Source organism: Ascaphus truei, chromosome 7 (assembly GCF_040206685.1).
Source record: "Ascaphus truei isolate aAscTru1 chromosome 7, aAscTru1.hap1, whole genome shotgun sequence".
NCBI classification, from domain to species: domain Eukaryota; kingdom Metazoa; phylum Chordata; class Amphibia; order Anura; family Ascaphidae; genus Ascaphus; species Ascaphus truei.
The window spans coordinates 96,087,561-96,098,402 of record NC_134489.1 but is presented as its reverse complement, the minus strand read 5'-3'; the positions used below and the strand labels follow the sequence as shown (position 1 = coordinate 96,098,402).

General features: G+C 41.7%; 1 protein-coding gene across 1 annotated transcript in view; it reads left to right on the top strand.

Annotated features, from left to right (window-relative positions):
• The first annotated feature begins 3,544 nt into the window (after positions 1–3,544).
• THSD7B (thrombospondin type 1 domain containing 7B) overlaps positions 3,545–10,842 on the top strand; it is a 395,203-nt gene continuing 387,905 nt past the window's right edge. Inside the window, exon 1 of the mRNA XM_075609482.1 lies at positions 3,545–3,970. The gene's annotated coding sequence lies outside the window, so the exon portion shown is untranslated. The remainder of the gene's footprint in view (positions 3,971–10,842) is intronic.

The window sequence follows — 10,842 nt, the reverse complement described above, 5'->3', positions numbered from 1 at the left end:
CCCGTCAGTTGGGGTGATCGTTCACCTCTTTTCCCCTCCATGGTCACCATCCACACTAACATATTTAACCAATTTCTGTGTCTCTATGTGCACGGCATTCTCTACAGAAACCACAGTCGCCAAAGTAACTAATGACCTCCATATTGCCAAATCTAAAGGAAACTGCTCCATTCTGGTTCTTCTTGACCTCTCCTCAGTTTTCAATACTGTTGATCACCCTTGTCTCCTACACATTCTTCACTCTCTTGGCATCTGTAGCACTGTCCTCTCCTGGTTTTTATCCTACCTCTCTCACGGTTCCTTCAGTGTCTCATGCCAACTCCTCCTCAACCTCTATGGAATTCTCTGTAGGTGTACCTCAAGGCTCGGTTTAAGGCCCTTTACTCTTTCTCTATATACCCTCTCGCTGGGTGACAACATTGATTTCTTTGGATTCACCTACCATTTCTATGCTGATGATACACAACTGTATTTATCTACACATATTATATATTATACTACACATATTATATATTATACTACACATATTATATATTATACATGCAGTTCTGTCCAAAATTACAGCTTGCCTATTAGCGATCTCTGCCTGGATGGCACCTTGTCCCCTCAATCTTAACATAGCTAGGGCAGAACTTCTCGTATCCCCTCCCAAATCAGGTCCCATTACTCCCTTACTCTCTCTGCTGGCTTCCTGTTAATTTCCATATTAACTAAAACATTCTCCTAAGTATTTGAATGGCTCTACACTCCTCTGCACCTCTCTATATATATCTCAACTCTAATCTCTTGCTACACACCTACTGATCTCTTACGCTTTATCCAAGAGTCTCTAATCTTTGCACCTTTTATCTCTACAGCCCTCAACCATCTTAAACCTTTTTCACTAATCTCTCCCTACCTATGGAACGCTCTTCCACTCAATATTCATCAAGCTCCTTCACTTTCCACATTCAAAGCCCAGAGGAAAATCCACCTCTCAAAATAAGCATCTCATTAAATGTTTTACGCCTCTGCTATGAACTCCACATGCACTTGACCTCCTGTCTGAACTTCTGATAATGCACTCTTTACTCCTAATGTGTCTTGAAGCCTCCCAACATAACACTTAGATTGTAAACTCTTTGGAGCCTGGTCTCCTTTAGCCTTATGTTGTCTTTTACCTGTTGCAATTATTCCCATTGTTTGTATTGTACATTTTTTGGCTCCTATTGTAATGTAGTACAAATCAGCAAACATGGTAAGAGCTATATAAATAAACGTGTGTGTATATACATACAGGACACACATAGAAATAGAGACAGAATAGTAACTGACTTTAGGCACACCAAGCTTGACCAGTTCCGAAAATTTTAATGACGATACGGACAAAAGACAATGGGACCGTGCAGCAGAGCGTTTCCTTGAGGGTCGTAACTGCTCTATTGCTGCCCTGAGGATTGTCGACTGCATTTTCGGAGGAGAAAGTCTGGGCTTTGCCAACAGAACCTCATTACCTTGTGCATTGCTGAGCCATCACAAATTATCTGAGCTAGACTATAAATAAAGAGGTAAGTTGAGCTCCAGCCAACAGTGCACACGCTTTACTAGAAGTACTGTATGCCAGTTAATTGAAATAAAGACCAGCCAGGGCTTACTAAGTCGTTTTCAGGGACTCTTCAAAAAGGCGTGGAATCACATAGGAGATAACAGGGCTAAACGTTACCTATACACTCAAGATGATGTCCCCAACATTATCTACATCTTCACTACATTCTATTTCCTCTTAACCCATTTCATCCCCTCAGGGCCGCCAGCAGAAATCGTGTACAAACATTTTAAGCAGGGCTTCCCCCGTGTTGGCGGTATTGTGAGCTGCCCCCCCTCCCCCCCATTTCACACCTTGACCCAGCTTCCGGCATGCCGTGTGCTGATGTCAGAGAGCCCCGTCACGCGCCGGCAGTAGAAGCGCGGCGGCGTGGGGCAGAGAAAGGAAGAGGCTTAAAGGCAGCTGATAGTCTGGACCCAGCCGCAACCGGCAGCAGGGCCTGGTCAGAGATCGGGGGAAATGTGCAACGCCGGCCAGGCCCCCCCTAGCCAGCGGGCCGGGGACACCAACCCCAGCAGACCCCCCCTGCTGGCGGCCCTGCATCCCCTGACTGAGAAGGTATATACATCAAGAAGGATGATGTCATTTTAGGGATATTTTATCTCCCTATTCCGTCTATGCTCAATTGCAATCCAGAGTCCCAATTTAAGAGGAAAAAAAATATGTAATAAAATTTTACAAAAGATAAACAAGTTATTTTTATTTTATTTTTAAGTTACTTACATGTAATTAGACAATTTAAGTACATTGATATGTTGGTTTGAAATAATATTTTTGGCACTTTAGATGGATGGAAGTGTGGAAACTAAATTCACTTAATTCATCTGCTGCCAGAGGGTCCTGCAACATATTGCAAAGTAATTCTTTACAATTTAGCAAAGCAGAAGGTGAATAAGACTTTACAGATTATTAGTCTTTATTATTTAGCTTCCTGCAATGTTGACATGTAGTGATCTATGGTTCTTGTTCATTATTCTGTGAAGCTGTCTTCTCTTTGCTAGGGAAAGTTGTAAACTCTTAAATATGGATATCAAATGGGGAGGAATCATTAATTAATATGTGTAGGTATTACAAATCAATCTTTAAAGTTAATGCAAACAGCCTCATATACTTGTCTCTTGTCTCTGGCACGCTAAAAACAAGCATTTTCCTTTTAACAAGAACAGTTTCCTAAGATAATGTACATGTGTAGAGCATTGATAAATAGTATTCTTAACACCCAGCAAACTTATCACATATTTTATACCTAAATATTAATAATAGCTGCCGGGCCCACAAACCAGGTAGAAAGCCAAAGCAACTAATATGTTTTATAAATTATAATACACATACTCCAGCTGCAACGTTCATGTTTTATAATTTGAGATCGATATGTAGCCCACAGATTTTAACGTTAGGGGTTTATACACACACACACACACACACACACACACACACACACCTCAGTATAGTATAGTGACCTGGTGCAGATTGTAATGAGGGAGACGTACAGCTATTCCAGGTCTAATATCTCCAAGGCAGTAGATTTCCTAGACAGTGGTTTGTATCTCTACATAGACCTGCATTGCCCATACCTGTCCCTTAGCAATTAGAGTAAGGTAACCTACTGTACCTTCCCAATAGATACAGTATTTCTCTCTATACTGCACATAGCAGATCCGCCCTGTATGAAGAGAGCTTTCTTTAATCACACATGCTGCCATTCATGTGGGTATCCTAACACATTAACACTGTACGTTTGCTGGCCTGAAAGGATTCATTGTTTAATAGTTAAAGGTAAGAACAAACACAGAAGTGATGTGTGTGCTTAAACTCCACTGGCACAGCTGTTGTGTGTACTTAAATTCCACTTCATATTTTCCTGGATGCTCAATAAGAGACAGATGGCATCACTGGAGGTGTGTCTTGCTGTTGGTATTGAGGATTGGTCTGGGAGCTCGCAGCTCAGTTAAGCTAAAGTGCTTCAGTGTAATCTTAGACTGAGTCTGTGCTGTGATGCGGAGCTCTTAGTGAAACAGCCTCTGCAATATTGGACCCTCTGCATTATGTAGCATCTATTGCATAAAGTGGATTGTACTTTGCCAAACTACATGCAAGGAAAATAAACTGAAAACAGATGGGGATCAGTTCACATGCACTGTTGCTGTGCTCTATATGCTGAGTTCCTCTATCTTCTCCAGGGATCTGTAGTCTGATGGATTCTTATATGTACTACGCAAGAGATATGACACTTTCCTTACTTTCAGCCGGTGTGAGAAAGCTGCAGATTTCTGGCATTTGCTTTTTCATGTGATGTACAAGAATCCTGGACACATTCAAGATGTTTCATTCCCCTGTATGGTGCCCTGTGCACAGATTAATTGGACTTTTCTTCCCTCATTAAAGGTAAATACATCCTTTACACCGGGAAGTAATTGCATTCTGGCATGCAATTAATTCATGTACATTGCGTGTGTTATGTGTGCATGGTAAACCCTTTTGCAATTATGCATTTCAGAAATCTAATTCTCTGGATTTTGTCTAGCTCCTGCATATTTGCATGTCTGTATATCTTACCTACTGTATCTATACATGTTATTATCAGTGTGTGTGCACCTTTTCTCTGTAGACAGCAAGTGGGTGTCAAAATGATGAATTTATCACCCATTTATCTGTTTTAGGGATGGTGCAGGTCTGTTAGGTAACTAGAAGCTAGATAATCCTGTGAGATCTCCCTTTGTGCTCCTTATCCAGCTATGGATGACAGTTATATTTATCAGAAAATACATTTGATAGATTTTATTAAAAAAACAAAGTCCTTTGTGCAAATGAAAACAAGACAGTTCTCACGTTATATGACAAGCATAACAGCAATGCAGAAGATAATCTCATCACTGTGTTTCTGTATTGAAAACATATGGGCTATTATTCAGTTTACATCATATTTTGTATAAGTGCTATTCTCAAATTAGTGGTGTCATGAATTGGTTGAATGCAACATGTTTGTGTTAGTCAACTTTGTTAATGTATTAATCAGTAGTAAAATGGAGTATATTATATCTCAGATATGTCTTATTAAATTTAACATGGCAATGGGGATGACTCCTAAAGATTTCTGTTCTTATATTAGATTTGTGTGTCTCTGCTTTGGTGCTATCGTCTGGATTTGGGGACCTCATAAGACACACATTGTTTCTTGAGCACAAATTAAGATGTATCATCATAGTGCAAGAAAAGAAGCCAACTTTCAGTGTCTATTCTCAGGCTGATCTAGGTGAAGCTATGAAATAAAAATACATCTGTACATACAGGGGCTTATGCAGAGAGGTACGGTAAGGACAAATTCGGCAGGTTTGCGGCAAAAATGTCCGCATTAAAAGAGTTAGTGGCGAGAACGTGGCGGGACAAGTCAAATTCGCCAGACGGGTGGCGAGAAGCGTGAGTTCGCCATTGTTAAAACACGCACGATTCCAGTAGCTCCGAAGCGCATGAACGCGCCAATCGGAGCTACTATATGGCGCGTTTGTGTGACATTTTGCCCGCCAACAAAAGTTGGCTTTATTGTGTCCAAATAACGCGCGCCTCAGAATGGCGAGTTTCACGCCAAGTGAAACTCGCCAAATTAACAATTTAATGCACACCGGGCTACCGGAGTACCCTGCATAGGACTAAAATAAAAGCCAATCCTGTGGCGAATTTATGCCTTTCCGGTACGTACCTCTCTGCATAAGCCCCACAGTGTTCAGTGTTTCTCTGGAGTCAGGAAGCAATGTATTTCTCCCCCTTATGAGACATCATTGGATAATGCTTCACTGGGGGTTTCTGTTTGCCTTCCTCTGGATCAAAATACTGTAAATACTAGTACAGGATAAATATCTGTCATCTACATTGAGCACAGGTTGAACTTGATGGACATATGTCTTTTTTCAACATCTTCTACTATGTAGCTATGTAACCCGGTCACTGCCAGAGGCTGTAAGCAGCTCTTGGTTGGAAGATGAGGTCGCCTGTGTGTTATGATTGTTTTGTGGCTGCAATGCCTATGTCTGATTTTACAGCAAACCTGTTTATAGGCATCACATTTGCATCCAATTGCCATGAAATTGCTGGGATTCTGCTTGGTAATTAATGTGTGTTTTGTGGTCTCCTATTTGTAAGGTAAACACTTTATGGGTTCTGCAGCCACAAGGACCACCAGTGATGGGGGGATGTCCGTGTTCCCTGGGGCAAAACCAGCATCTGTTTCAACAAAACCTCAAATTGATGCATTTTGTGTCTTACTTTCATTAGCCTTACAAAAAATACAGTATGATTTGGTGCAAAACTCCCTGGTTAACAATCTGCATTAAATTCAAGGAACTTGGGGAATAAGTTGCACACAGGTGTGTAGTTAGTGGTACTTTTTACCTTGTTTGTATTAACCTATAGGTCTAGATTGCCCAATTTGTGCTGCCAAAATAATGGATGCTTAGGTCCTTGCTCTTAAAAATCCAACGTGCTGTAATATAGAGCAGCGCTGAGTGTAACTACTCACGTCTAACTCCTTTCCATCTCTGCAAATGGGAAAAATGACTGTAAACTCTCATTGATGCTTTGTATAAAAAGCACATCCTTTCTCTAACCCCAACCTTATTAATTATTGTTGGTTAAATGTCAGCGTTAATGACAAGAGCTACTGAGAGATTGTGGGTTGTAGCCAAATAAATCCTTCTCTAAGTGAGATTGGAAGTAAATGGAAATGCTCGTGACATGCAGTGCAACATGTTTGCAGCAGGGTAGAAGATGGAAACAGTCCACTGTGGTAGAAAACGCTGCTTTAAAGTCAGTAGTTAAAAGGGGACCATATGATGGTAACATATAGGTCTTACCAGTGTTATTTTGATACTTCAGTGCAGTGCTGCTTGCCTGGTATGGGCAGCTTTGCATAAGGTACGCCAATGATAATAGTGACATTTAATGTTGATGTTGCATTGCTAATATATTCTGCGCAGAACAGCACAGGGATGACGACTGCTCTTCCCATTTCATATCGGTCACTTCCGTCTGCGAAAGGGATGGAATAGGGGGGGAAATTTGTCTCCAGTTTGGTGAGGGGAAAAAGAGATCTATTTCTCAATTGAAAAGAGCAGTGCCAAATGGGAGTATTGTTTGCACTGGTGTCCAGCTGGGGTCACAGTGCCCCTGTTTGGTCTTTCTATGGATACTTCAGATACCAATGTTGTAAGCACAAAGCTACCTATTCTCCCTAGGCATACAGGATCGCTGACCTCAAGAGCTTATTGTTGTTAGCCTTCCATCATTTCATGGCACAGGGCACAGTATTTGTAGGTTGTAATACGTTCTCTTGGTTCAAGAAAATTGTTGTGCATACATTGTGTTGTGCGTGTGCCTTCAACACTATGGAGGTTGTCCATTAAACTGCGATAGTTCCTCAATGAAACTTCCATTGCTGTCATTGAGTGTTTTTGTGCAGTGGTGTCCCGATCGGCACAATTGCAGTTTAATGAATAATCCCCTATTTCTGAAGAAGGGACCAATATGGTCCTGATGGCTGATACGCTACAATGTCTATATATAATTCATATGATGACTTAATAGGAGGTATCGCTAGCTACTAATAATCCTTTGCTACTTTGGGCAGCATAGGGAAATAGAAGAAAGTTACACGGAGCACATGATAAATTAAGGTTGCAGCAAGATACTGTGGTCAGGGGATTACTTATATAGGTGAGGGGAACTGTTTTACGTTGGAGAAATAAAATGGCTTGCACCACAGTCCTCTATTAATCACACAAGTACTGGTAGGGTTAGCCCTGCATTACTTTGTAATCAATTGCTGACTCCGGCAATACAGAGAACATGATACTTGTTCCGCTACTTATATTTCCAATGTTAAAGCAGCGGAAATAATAAATAATAAAAGCACTCGTTGAAGCTATAGTTACTCTAAAGACAGAAACTAAAAATACTTTTTAAATCTGCAATCCCATCTAGTCGGCCGGTTCCATTTTTCTGGGGCCCCTGAATGAGGAAGTGTTTTGTCTCTCAAGTGTTTTCTTTCCTCTTATCCCACCCCTGTCCTTACCAGAGAACCAATACAGTAAGGTGGGGAGGGGGACTCGGGCTGTACAAGCACTTGCTGATCACACAGTGACATCACACAGTGACATCACACAAAAGGGAGCAGCCAGAGGAACTGAAACCTCTCCCAAGTCTTTTAGGTCAGATTTAGGTAGAAAAAGGCACCCAATTGAGACCCCGTAAACATGTTACTAGAAGTAGTTCACTTTGTTCCTTAGGCTTTGGATATCTAGTAGGCGCTCGCATGATAAAGCGCACGATATAGCTCGAGCGATCCGGGGCCTATGTGGATTTCTATGACGTGCACGACGGGGAGGCGTGGTGGAGCCGCGGCCGCGACATCACAAGGCTGACCCGCCCACGTGACCCGGCCTTCGCGCGAAACGAAAAAAAAACAAAAAAAACCTCTGTCACGCAAAAAAATCTGCCGCGCCGGCCCGCTTCGTCGCGCGCACGATCTATGGCCGGCCTCATTGAGGTGCTGCCTTTTGTTTGCGCCGCGCGCTTGTGGGCGCAGTATGGACGCGCCTTACAGGGATTGCTCCTTCAGGAAAATAGTTGGAGTTGAAAGCATCATTTTGATAACAGCAGACGCGGTGCTAACGTCTCATGTGTCCGAGCTTCTCACACAAATACTGCAATTCTACTGCTGGAGTTAATATATTGATGTGCATGATGGAGGGAAGATATCATAGACCCATAGTAATTACATATCATTTTATTTCCCCTGGAGCATCCTTGGAAATGTAACCACTGCAGTGAGAAGAGCCATATTTAGTGCCTCTGTTTGAAAATGTGTTTTTACCACAAATAAGATTTCTCGGCACATTTGATAAAAGTTGTCTGAAGCTTTAGGAGGAGACCGCTCCTCACGTTGTGTTTGAAAGTAAGATCTAATCAGTATTATTTATACAGGATAAAGGATGCACAGAATTCTCTATCCTCTGGTGAGCTATTCTTAAACCTAAACAAGCTATTAGTTTGTCATAATCATTCCTGTGAAGCCGTAGAGTACAGCAGGGGGGCTCAACTCCAGTCCTCAAGCCCCCCGCAACAGGACAGGTTTTTAGGATATTTCAGCGTCAGCACAGGTGGCTCAATCAGAGGCTCAGTCAAAGACTGAGCCTCTGATTGAGCCACCTGTGCTAAAGCAGGGACTGATTGAGCCACCTGTGCTGAAGCAGGGATATTCTGAAACCCTGACCTGTTGGCGGGTATGTGGGCGGGGGAGGGGGGGGAGGGGTTGAGGACTCAGAGTTGAGCACCTCTGGAGTAGACCACACATGCACAAAAACCTTAGAATCGGTGACCACTGTGCGTATGCTTACATTTTCTGTGTGATAACTAACAACTCGTATTTGTATAAAAAACATGTAACAGTTCTTTTCCTGCAGCTTGTACGTAGCTGTTTTTAATAGAACTCCTTTACCGTTACTGCAATTCATGGCAAACTAAATAAACTGCAGGCACCTCGGAGGTTAATTCTAATCTGGATCCTTTAATCACCTGGCGAGACCAGTGCTGACAATGTAGTATTATTTTCAGTTTCAAATCAATATATATTTATATTCTGTATACTTCTGTTTAGACCAGGAGTGGTCAACTCAGTCCTGTAGGGCCACCAACAGGTCCGGTTTTATGGATATCCCTGCTTCAGCACTGGTGGCTCAGCGACTGACTGAGCCACCTGTGCTGAAGCAGAGATATCCTTAAAACCTGACCTGTGGCCCTTGAGGACTGATCTAGCTGATAGTATTATATGTAATTGTTATCTCATTCCCACAAACCATTTATTTTTAATGAAACACCTCCTGGATTCTATTGATTAGGTGCCATATTTACTAAACAGTGCTATTACCTTTGTACGTAAAACAGAAGCAGAATAAGTACCATTAGACCATAGACAATGACTGAGCCACTGATGGAGCCACCTGTGCTGAAGCAGGGATATCCTTAACACTGGACCTGTTGGTGGCCCTTGAGGACTGGAGTTGGCCGCCCCTGGTTTAGACTATGCAGAGCATTTTTTTTAATCCATCACTAAGCCTTTAAAAAGTTCACTCGTTATCCGCAGCAATAAATAAATTGCGAACATTGCAAGGTGATAAAGCACAATTTGCAGGCTAACACAATGTGCAACAAAGTGTATAAACTAAGCCGTTCACAGCACACTTGCGTTCCATATTAATATTGAAGGTCAGCCTGCCAGCCTATAATAAATAGTAAATATTGATTTTTCAATCATTTGGAACCGTATATCTCACGAAGATTAATAGCGTAACACATTGGAATAGTTCATGATTACTTACCGTGGAAAGCAAAAAACTATCAAGAGTTCATGTAGATGTTCATAATCTTATTATTCTGAATAATCATGGAATCTTTTACTTAGATGAAATTAACCCCTTGTGAGCTTTAGGGGTTTTCAGTGTATTGCAAACCTCTAATTATTCGCTGAATTACCCATTGGCCTTAGGAAATACAGTATATTGGTTGTTGAGACTAAGTTTTAAGTTGTTTTTTTTTCCCCATTTTCTTTGGCAGACACTTTCCTATTTCTGACTTGGCCAGAGAGTAAACAGAAAGGCCCCCCCTTTAATTTCTCAATCATAAAAATATGCTTAAGTGCTGGAGGTGCTGTGCAGTGAGGGGACATCCTGTATTTACCCAGAAGCATTAGCAGCATTGAATTGTAGCACCAGGCATCACTCGTTCCAGCTCTCCATGGAGTCTTTTTCAATGTACAAAAAGCATTTTAACAGCGTGCCAGATAGAGCGGAGTTTCTCTATTCTATCCATAAGTATAATCTGCATTAGGTTAGACAGTTGATTTGTGCCCTGAGGTGGTGTTAACTCCCTCTTCATTACCTCTGGATCAGTAATGACAACGTTATAATGTAGACTCACTCCGACCTGGACTGTCATTCTGATTAAGTGGCTCTAGGGTACTGCCTACAGGTCTTTCTGAAACACAAATCTTCTGTCTTCCAATGCATGGTATTTGCTTTGAACTGCGCTTGTTTTTAAACACTTCTCATGAACACCCACAACACATTAATAGGGTTACCAGACGTCTGGTATATTCGGGATTGTCCTTTATTTCATTGACTTGTTCCATTGTCCCAGAAAGCTGTTGAGATGCATAATTGTCCCGTATTTTAGTGCTTTGATGTAAAATGCCTGAACTTAAAATGACT